Source organism: Durio zibethinus, chromosome 7 (assembly GCF_047325235.1).
Source record: "Durio zibethinus cultivar Kanyao isolate XHJ-2024 chromosome 7, ASM4732523v1, whole genome shotgun sequence".
Taxonomy (NCBI): Eukaryota; Viridiplantae; Streptophyta; class Magnoliopsida; order Malvales; family Malvaceae; genus Durio; species Durio zibethinus.
The window spans coordinates 18,601,461-18,611,123 of NC_143168.1; positions in this window are offsets into that span (position 1 = coordinate 18,601,461).

The window sequence follows — 9,663 nt, forward strand, 5'->3', positions numbered from 1 at the left end:
AAAGTTTACCGTTGCAAACGAACACATTATTTGTCTTTTTCTTTTTAAAAGATAAACAATAACAAAATAAAAAAATAAAACCCTATTTAACTTAAAAAATTAACTGTATCAATACTACAAAATTGCTTGCCTTCTTGTCTCGATGCCTTCAAGTTAGATTCCATTCTAACTAAGGCTATGGTCCAGTAGTAGTACTACAAATGGGTACCCTATAAACGGGTGCCTGAAATTTTGGGGAAAAAAAAGTACATAGAACTTTTCGATCTGATTAAAGGATTAGAATATCTTATAATTTAAGGGTTTGATAGTAAAACTATTATCTATTATGGGTTTGAATTTTGATTTTAAGATATTTATTATTCGAATTCAATTATATTTTAATTATGATTTATAATTTTAATTTATTTGTATGAGTTAATTTTAATTTATTAATTTAAATTTTTTAATAATATATGTTAATTTTAATTTTAATTTTAAATTTAAAAGTTAAACTTTAATTTAATAAATAAAAATTAAACAAATTCGAATAATATAATCTTAATATTTTATGAGTATAGTTCAAGTAGCAAAAATAAAAAATATTGAAATAATTATCAAATTCAAATATTTTAATTAATAATCAAATTCAAATATAAATATCTTAAAAATAATAAACATCCAATCACTCCTAAGTAAAAAGCTACTTGCTTGTTTCCATAGAAATTGAGAAAGAAAATAAATGTGAGAAACACATGTAAAAGAATTAACATGCTTAACTAATTAGTTGGTGATGTGGTAACCCAACAAAGGGGTAATTAGCCAATCAGTACAAAATATCTATTAAATTGCATTAATTTTATGCTTAATTTTATGAAATGAAGATAGGGATACACATAGCAATAGGGCACTCGACACTCTACATCATGGCTTAGGCAGGCCGGGTTCATCAATGTTGAATGGTGGGCTCCCACCCTATCCTAAATGACCTCCCCGAAGGCGAAGCATGGTTTTCATGGTGAAGCAAGTGGACAAAAACTTTTGGGTTAAATACTATTTGGCCCCTGTAGTATATAACTTCTGTTAATTTAATACTCAAAAAATTAAAATTTACAATTAAATATTCAAACTTTTATTTCGTTAAATACGGCCCTTTGGACTAATATTGTTAGTTATATAGCTGACATGGCCAAAAACATCCAATAAACTCATGAGGGACATATAGTTTATTTATCACATTAGCATAAAGTTTTTTTTTTTAAATCTATTTTAATTTTAAATTAAAAAAATTAATAAAAAGTAAAAAAAAGGGAAAGAATTAGGGAAAGAAAAGGAAATGAAAGAAGGGGAAGAGAAGGGAAAGGCCGGAAGAGGAAAGAAGGTGAAATTTAATGTCGAAAATTGGTCGACCAAGGGCAAACCGAGTTGATCTACTCCAAATTGGGCAAATTGACGCCAATTTACATTGGACTAGATGGATTAACCATAATTCATTCTGGGTCGGTAGATTTTCACTTTCCTTCTTTTTCCTCTCTTTCCCTTCTTTCCTTTCCCCTTCTCTTTCATGATTCTTTCCATTGTTTGTTTTTTTTTTTATTATTACAAAAAAATTATTTTAAAAAATATATCTTAATTTTTTAAAAAAATTACAAATTTTTAAAATTTTTATTGTTATATTTTAGTACTTTTAAAATTTTAAATCTTTTGTATATATTTTTAAAATTTTTAAGTTTTCTTTCATTTTTTATTAAATTAAATATAAAAATGACTGTAAATTAAATGTATAATCGAATTGAACCGAATTAACACATTATAATGTTCGAACTCAAACTTGACTAAAATATTTAGGCTCCAAACTCAGCTTAAGTTCGATCAAATTTTATTTTATAAGTTTGAATTCGATTAAAGATAAAACTCAAATCGAACTTAAGTGGACTTGATTAATCTTGATACTTAATAAAAATTTATAAATTTAATTAATATACTTGACAGCAAAGTTTCAATCTAACTAATCAAAACAATAATATAATTAAATCAAATAATCAAATCCAAATAAAAGCTACATTTTTTCAAGTCCCAAATGATCCTTCAAACAAATGTATGCTTAAACCATTCAACAAAAAGAATGCTCTTGAAGCTAAGTAAAATGATGGCAGTAGGATTTGTAAAAGAAAACTTCAGAAGCTTTGTAAAAGAAAGATCTAGAACAATCTTTTTCAAATTTGATTCTTGTTTTGGAGTAAGAGTTAATAGGGAAGTTAAGAAAAGTTTCAGCATCATAAAAACAGACAACAAGTTTCAACAATTTTCAAGGACTTATTTTAGAAATCAAGACAATGAACTAAAAATAATAAAAAAAACACTAATTAAACTCGGTACCTTACCTGAAATTAGTGCTACAATCAAACCTGTAGCTGTTGGTATAGAGTAATTGCAACTGCTACTATCTTGGAAGAGGCACTGTTGGCTAGAGTTAAGATTGGTGGATCGAGACATGATAGAGAAAGGAAGAAAATTTTTGTGATAAAGGCTCAAAGAGTAAAAAGGAAAGAAATGAGTGCTTGTTAGGAACTTGGGATGGCTTTGGAAGAGGGAGGGTAGGGGCGTTGCTTGTTGGGAACTGAAGAGGGAAAAATTAAGAAGATGAAGGAGTTTGAAAAATATATTGTAATAGAAAAGCTTGATTAAGCTTGCGAATCACTTAAATCAAGTATTATAAAGATTAAATTCGACTTAATCGATAAATTAATCTATTCAAATTTAAGTTCGGCTTGACAATAAACGAGTCGAATTCAAATTTTAACTGGATTGAGCCCAAATAACTTGCAAATAGATATATATCATTTACACCTCTATCCTAAACTATAAACGTTTTATCAGTTTGATATCTAAAGAAATAAAATTTTTAGTTTGATACTTCAATTTTTATTCAGTTATCACATTAATATCTCATACTAACATTGTTAGTCTAAAATATTGATGTGACATGAATATCAAATAAGATATTAAAATGTATACAAAAATTTAGTTAGCATTATATTATCAATGTTACGTCAATATAAAAAGCAAAATTTAAAAAATTTAAAATTTTTCAAAAAATTTCTAAAAAATTTCTAAAATTTTTTTAAAAATTCTAAAAGATTCTAAAAACTTCTAAAAGAACTTTTAAAAGATTATAAAAAATTCAAAACAATTCAAAAAATTTTAATAAATTTAAAAAAAATTTAAAATTTTTTAAATATTTTTAAAAGTTAAAAAATATGAAATATTTTTTAAAATTATAAAAATTTTAAAATTCAAAAAATTCTAAAAATTATTTTAATAAAAATTAAATTTTCTAAAAATTTTAAAAATTAAAAAATTGAAAATTAAAAAAATCTAAAATTTTTAAAAATTTAAAATATATATATATAAAATTTTTGAAAAAATATGAAACTTTTTTAGAATATTATATGTTTTTATAAAATTTTTAAAAAATTAAATTATTTAAAAATCTGAAACTTTCTAAAAAATTAACAAAAATTAGAAAATAAAAAAATAAATAATTGGAAAATTTTAATTAAAATCCATTTCAAAATTTTTTTGTAAAAAAATTCAAAAAAATATATAAAAAAATTAAAATTGTAAGATTAAAAAAATGAAAAAATTTTAGAATTTTTTTGAAAAATCTTTTACAACTTTTTAAAAATTTTTATATTTTTTCAAAAAGATTTAGATTTTTTATTTTAAATATATTTAAGTTTTTGTGAATTTTTTTTGAATGTTAAGAAATTTTTATGTTTATTACAATCTTCATTTTTTTAATTTTTAGATTTTTTGAAAAATTTTAAGTTTCTATAATTTTGTTTAGAATTTTTTAAAATCTTTTAGAAAATTTTTTTTAATACTAACATGGCATAGATAATATGGGGCTAATTGCACTTTTTTGACATGTGTCAGTAACTTATTGGATATTCATGTCATATCAACAAATTAATTAATGCGTTAGTCTCAAATACCAAAATGAATGACGTAATGAAAGTTAAGTGCTAAATTGACAATTTTATTTTTTTAGGTACCAAACTTAGAGAAAATGTATAATTCATAGAACATTTTTATAATTTAAACTTTTTTATTTTGAATTTTTTGGAATTTGTATATTTTTTACTATTTTTAAATTTTATAAAAAAATATGTATCATTTCATGCTAATATGGCTCAATAATATCACACTTTTGTCACGTGACATGATTTTATTAGATATTTATGACACATCAACGAAAATTAATGGTGTTGGTAGAAATACTAAAATGTTTGACAAAATAAAAATTCACATATCCAATCACTAATTTTAATTTTTTAAATGCTAAACTAAAAGAAATGGTATACTACAGGGTTCAAATATGGAATTAGCCCAAACATTTTTTAGGGAAAAAAAAAACAGTTACAATTTGTAAGAGAATCCATGACAGGGAGAGGGAATAGGATAGAATAGATAGAATTGAAACATATCTCAGAGGAAAAATGCTAAGGGCTAAAGTGACTGATGGGTCCATAAATTTCTGTCGTCTGCTGTGGATAAGAGGCAAATCAGAATTCTTCCAAAAAAAAAAAAAATCAACTCAGAATAATTGGCCTCTTTCCCCGCTTTTGTTTTTCCTTTTTCTTTTTTTCTTTTTCTTTTAACCATTCCCCATTATCACAACAAGAGGACAAACATAATTTTTTTTTGAGATTATGAATAGATAAAATAAGGTGTTGATATTATGAATTTGTGGTATTGTTTGTACTTAATTCATTTCTTATAACAAGTGAGGAAAGGTGAACAAATTTATGGGATTTTCTTCGATGAATATATATTTATTATATAGTATTGTTATCTAGCTAATACAATGGTGATGGATTTTTTTTTTTTTTAAGTTTTAAAATGAATTTAAAAAGTTGATACTTGTTTTTAAAATATATTTAAATAAAATAATAAATTATTTAAATATTAAATGATTTCTCATGGTAAATGGTAATTGTATATATTCACTTTTTGGATTAAAAAACTAAATTAAGATAATTAGCGCCTCTAATATTATGTTATGCAATTGATTTTTTTTTAACCAAAAAATTCATACTAAAAGAAAGTGCAATAATTGAGTGATCATGTCTTCCTTAAAGCATGTATGGTTTGAGCAATGAGAACTCGGGGAATTGGCATTCCATTTCTTGTTGGGCTATTGAATTTTATTAATGGAAGATTTTTCATTCTAGTGCTCTAATAATATCTTTATGTGCTTCTAATTTTTAATAATTTCAAAGAATATGATGGCTTGTCAATTTGAATTAAAGTAAATGGATATACCTTTGAATTGTTCTTCTTTATCATGCCTTTTATTTTATTTTATTCTTTCTTTACATTTAGGGGGCATATTTATATGGTTATGGAATTTGAAAACAATCAAATTTATCACCTTCCTAGTGGAAATAGTGATTCTAGCATTTTTTTTTTCAATATCTTACTCCAATTTGGACAAGAGAAGCACAAGACACATAGGAAACCATTTGTACTTTCTTTAATATAAATAGTATTGGTAATGGATTAAGTCGGGTTGAGTTTTTGTTTGCCTCGAATCTGACCTGATTTAATATTGTATAAATCGTATTCAATTCAATACGACTCGAAATTAATAAAATATTATTTTTTAAATATAAATATATACATATATAAATAAAAAATTAATTAATTAATTAAAAAATAATTTTTATATAATAACGGGTGAGGTTGGGTCGAGTTACCTAAAATTCGAATCCGACCTGATTCTGATTTTTTTTTAATATTATCCGACCCGAAATTCAATTTAAAAAAAAAATTGATCCTATGAGGTCGGGTCGGGTTAGAATCCATTGGAGGCAGATTGAGCTACCAACCCTAAATACAAACAATAAGTCACAAACTTTCAAGTCTCATCTCTTTCTCTTATTATTGATTCTCAATTTTAGTATTAATTCTAAAAAGATTAATAAATTGAATATTTAAATGTAAGATCTATGATTATAAAATTGTGATTGAAAAATAGGGAAGTAAATTAGTGTTATGTTTAACAAGTGGTGTGTTTTGCTTTGGGTAAAAATAAAATAGTGTTATCTGAATATCATGCATTATTCAATTTTAGATCAATTCTAGGGTGATTATGTGATTTAATGGCTAATTTACGGTCCAAATTTTTAACACCGACACTTTAAGATGGTTCATTATCCTAATTTTTGGAACATAGAGTGAACTTGTGGATCTTTATATTTCAAATTAGTTTATAATGTTTAAATGCAAAAATGAATCATAATGTGGATATTTGAAACTTTCTATAGTAGTTATGAATTTTAGTTATGTGATTGTAATTTTTATTTATAATAATAAAACATTATTACTTCAATTATTTATATTTGAAAATTTTTTAAAATTTAGGGCCGAATTCTGGACTTGAATCGTAGGATGAGTCTTGGAAATTCATGGACGAATTCATAGTCCAAAACTTTTAAAACTGACCCTGCGTGGATTGTTGACTGTTATCAACTTGTCATGACTCATCAAGCTTCTTTAGTGAATGTGATTCAATGACCTATATTATTAAATATATGCGTCTGATCAGTGATTCTCGTAGATCAAACGTCAAACCCATCGTCACATTTCAATTATTGATAGCAAATAGAAGATAAAATTTTCCTTGTTAAAGATGATGTTCTCATGACAATTACCCGTGAAATTTTTGACAAAGTTCATTTTCAAGGAGATAGAAACCCAAGCACACGAGCATTTTTTTACTTTTATGTTTTTCTTCCCTTAATTACATAATCATGAGCTTGTTAAATATAAAATTTTTTTATTTCACAAATAAAATTAAAAAATTAACACATCTTTTATTTTTAATATAACTTAAAAAATATTATTCTATTAATTTTTGTTATAAAATTTAAAAATTTTATCATAAACAAAATATTTTTTCAAAAATTTATTCCAATTTCGTAATTTAAGATTAAAAATCGTGTTAATGATTTAGTCACCAACTCCAATATAATCTAAGACCTTAATATTATAATAGTCATCATAATTAACCTCCTTGTCTTTGTCTCATATTATTTTATTTAATATATTATAATATTATTTTTTTTATTGATAAAAATATTTAAAAGTAGATAAATTATTCAGTCTTTAAATTAAAATAAGATGTATCGTATTTGATAATTTAAAATAAATGATTATAAATCGTGTATTAAAAATGATCTTAATAAATTATTACTGATAAAATTCAAACTTAAAATTTTTTTATAAAAAAATATAATTTTAATCAATTAAATCAATTATTTATTAATATTATAATATTAATAATACCATTATTTTTGCCCTTTCCATTGCCTATATTATTCAACAAAGTACAGCGCTAAAATGAGTATTTTTTTATGATGCAATGGACGGTTGAGAACGGACCAAGGCACAATTATTGGAGTAAAAATGACACGTGTCGATGTGTTAGTAAATTTAAGTGGCTTGATTGTGACGGCAATTTTCAGGTGCTTCAACTTTCTGAGGGCGGCGTGTACTACATCACTTTCACTGCCATTAAAAAAATTACTAAATTTAGGAAATTGTTTTCTCTTTTGGAAAATAATTACTAATTAAAAGCAAAAAAAAAAAAAAAAAAGGAAGAAAATTTGGCCTTTACCGGTATTACAGGTGAAAAAGACAAAATTATATGTCAATGTCAATACCTTACTAGAAATTGCAAGGAACTCTAATTTTAAATTTTGATGTGGCTCATTTTGTAATTTAAAATTTTAATATTTTTTAGAAGTTTGAAGGGAATTGCAAATATTGTTAAATTAGTTACTTGTATTGTTGGTATACAAAGAGATATTTTTAATTCACCAAAAAAAAAAAAGAGATATTTTTAGAAAAATTCTTTACTAGAAAATTTGTGTTATTTCTAGATTTATCCTCTTTTCATATTGTTTACTTACCATTTTGCTGCATTTTGACCTAACATGCAAGGATAAAGCCAACCAAAGTAGAAAAAAAAATGAAATTGCAATTGATTTTACTAGTGATTACTACTATTAATGTTTTATGAAAGACTATAATATTATAAAATTAAGAACATTTGTATTTAATAAAAGAGCTAAATAACAAATTTACGAAATTTGTAAAATCTTGAAGATTTAGAAATTCCCATGAAAAAGGAATTATAATTTAAAAGGAAAATAGAAAATGTTATAAGTACTTATATTGAAGATATTATAACAAATATTTTTGGAATTTGAAAAGTTACATAATGAACAATTGAAACAATTGAATTTTCTAGAGTATATGTTAAAAATATTCCTATAGAATGCCTTTAAAAAAAAAAAAAGCTTTTATGGGCTTATTCTTTCAAGAAAATTACTTAAATTTAGGTTGAGCTGCATCAATTACTATTGGTAACACCATTTACTACAACACAAATTGGAGGTTACTAAATGATATATAGTAATTAAAAAAATGAAGACCCTTCTTTTGGAAATTAAAGCACCATGACGAGTAAATACATAACTTGGGTGAGTGCATGGGATATTGACCTTTCCAATCAAAAGGAAAAGCTGAGTTCCCAAAACTCAGGAGTGTTAAAACAATCAATGACTTGAAATAGGAGTTCACCAAACTTCTGTTATAGCAACATTAGTAATTATACTTTTTAAAATCTTTCTTTCAACCTATATATTGAAGCTAACACTTGTATGAGTATACATTAATAACCTTAAAAAAAAAAGAAAAATTAAACAAAATTATGAGCATCACAATTGTTAAATTTGATATATTTGTTTAGGTTTTTATATAAAAATATATTAAATATATTCCTTAGCTTGTTATTCATTAACAATAAGAACTATTCATAAAAATTCTAAACCCAAATTTGTATATTGCAATATCACAGTTTGGTACCACATGATTTCACGCAAAGGTGAGTAAAACTCGATTCTAATTGATTTCCATTTCAAATTTGGACAATTCCAAGGAATTTTAGTGGAAAGAAACCACCCAAGTAAAAAAAAAAAAATTTGTGATTTGACATCCAAAATTCACTTCTTCTTCTTCTTCATGATTCCAAATTGACATTTTCCCACTAACTAATCTTTACCATCAACAACCAAATGCAGTAAAAATTCCACCCTATTGTCAATCAAGAAAACAAACAAACCGAAAAAAAAAAAAAAAAACTTTTATGGTACTAAAACAAAACATGGCTTGAGAGAAAACGTGTTGAAACTCTTCAAGAAAAAATCCAATTCATGGTACTTTCTTTCAACAAGACAAAAGGCACCAGAATTTACGCTGCTAAACTGATCTCAAACGCGCCTTTTGTCGCGTATGAGAACCCCCTTTCTTTAAGAGAAGTTTTCAATGGCAGTGTACTACAAAAAATCAGTACTTGAATAGAAAGGAATGTCCTTACTCCTTTAAGACTTCAATAATTTTACGTATGTATATATATTATTAAAATTTTAAATTATATCATTTTTATTATTTTTATCATATTGCTATATCATTGTACTATATTTAAAATTAAAAACATGTTATATTTAAAATTAAAAAAAAAAAAAATCGCTCTTCACGGCATCAGCAACGTATACATTCAACAACAATCTTTTATGGATTGTCTACTCACTCCATTCATTTCATTTTCACAGAACA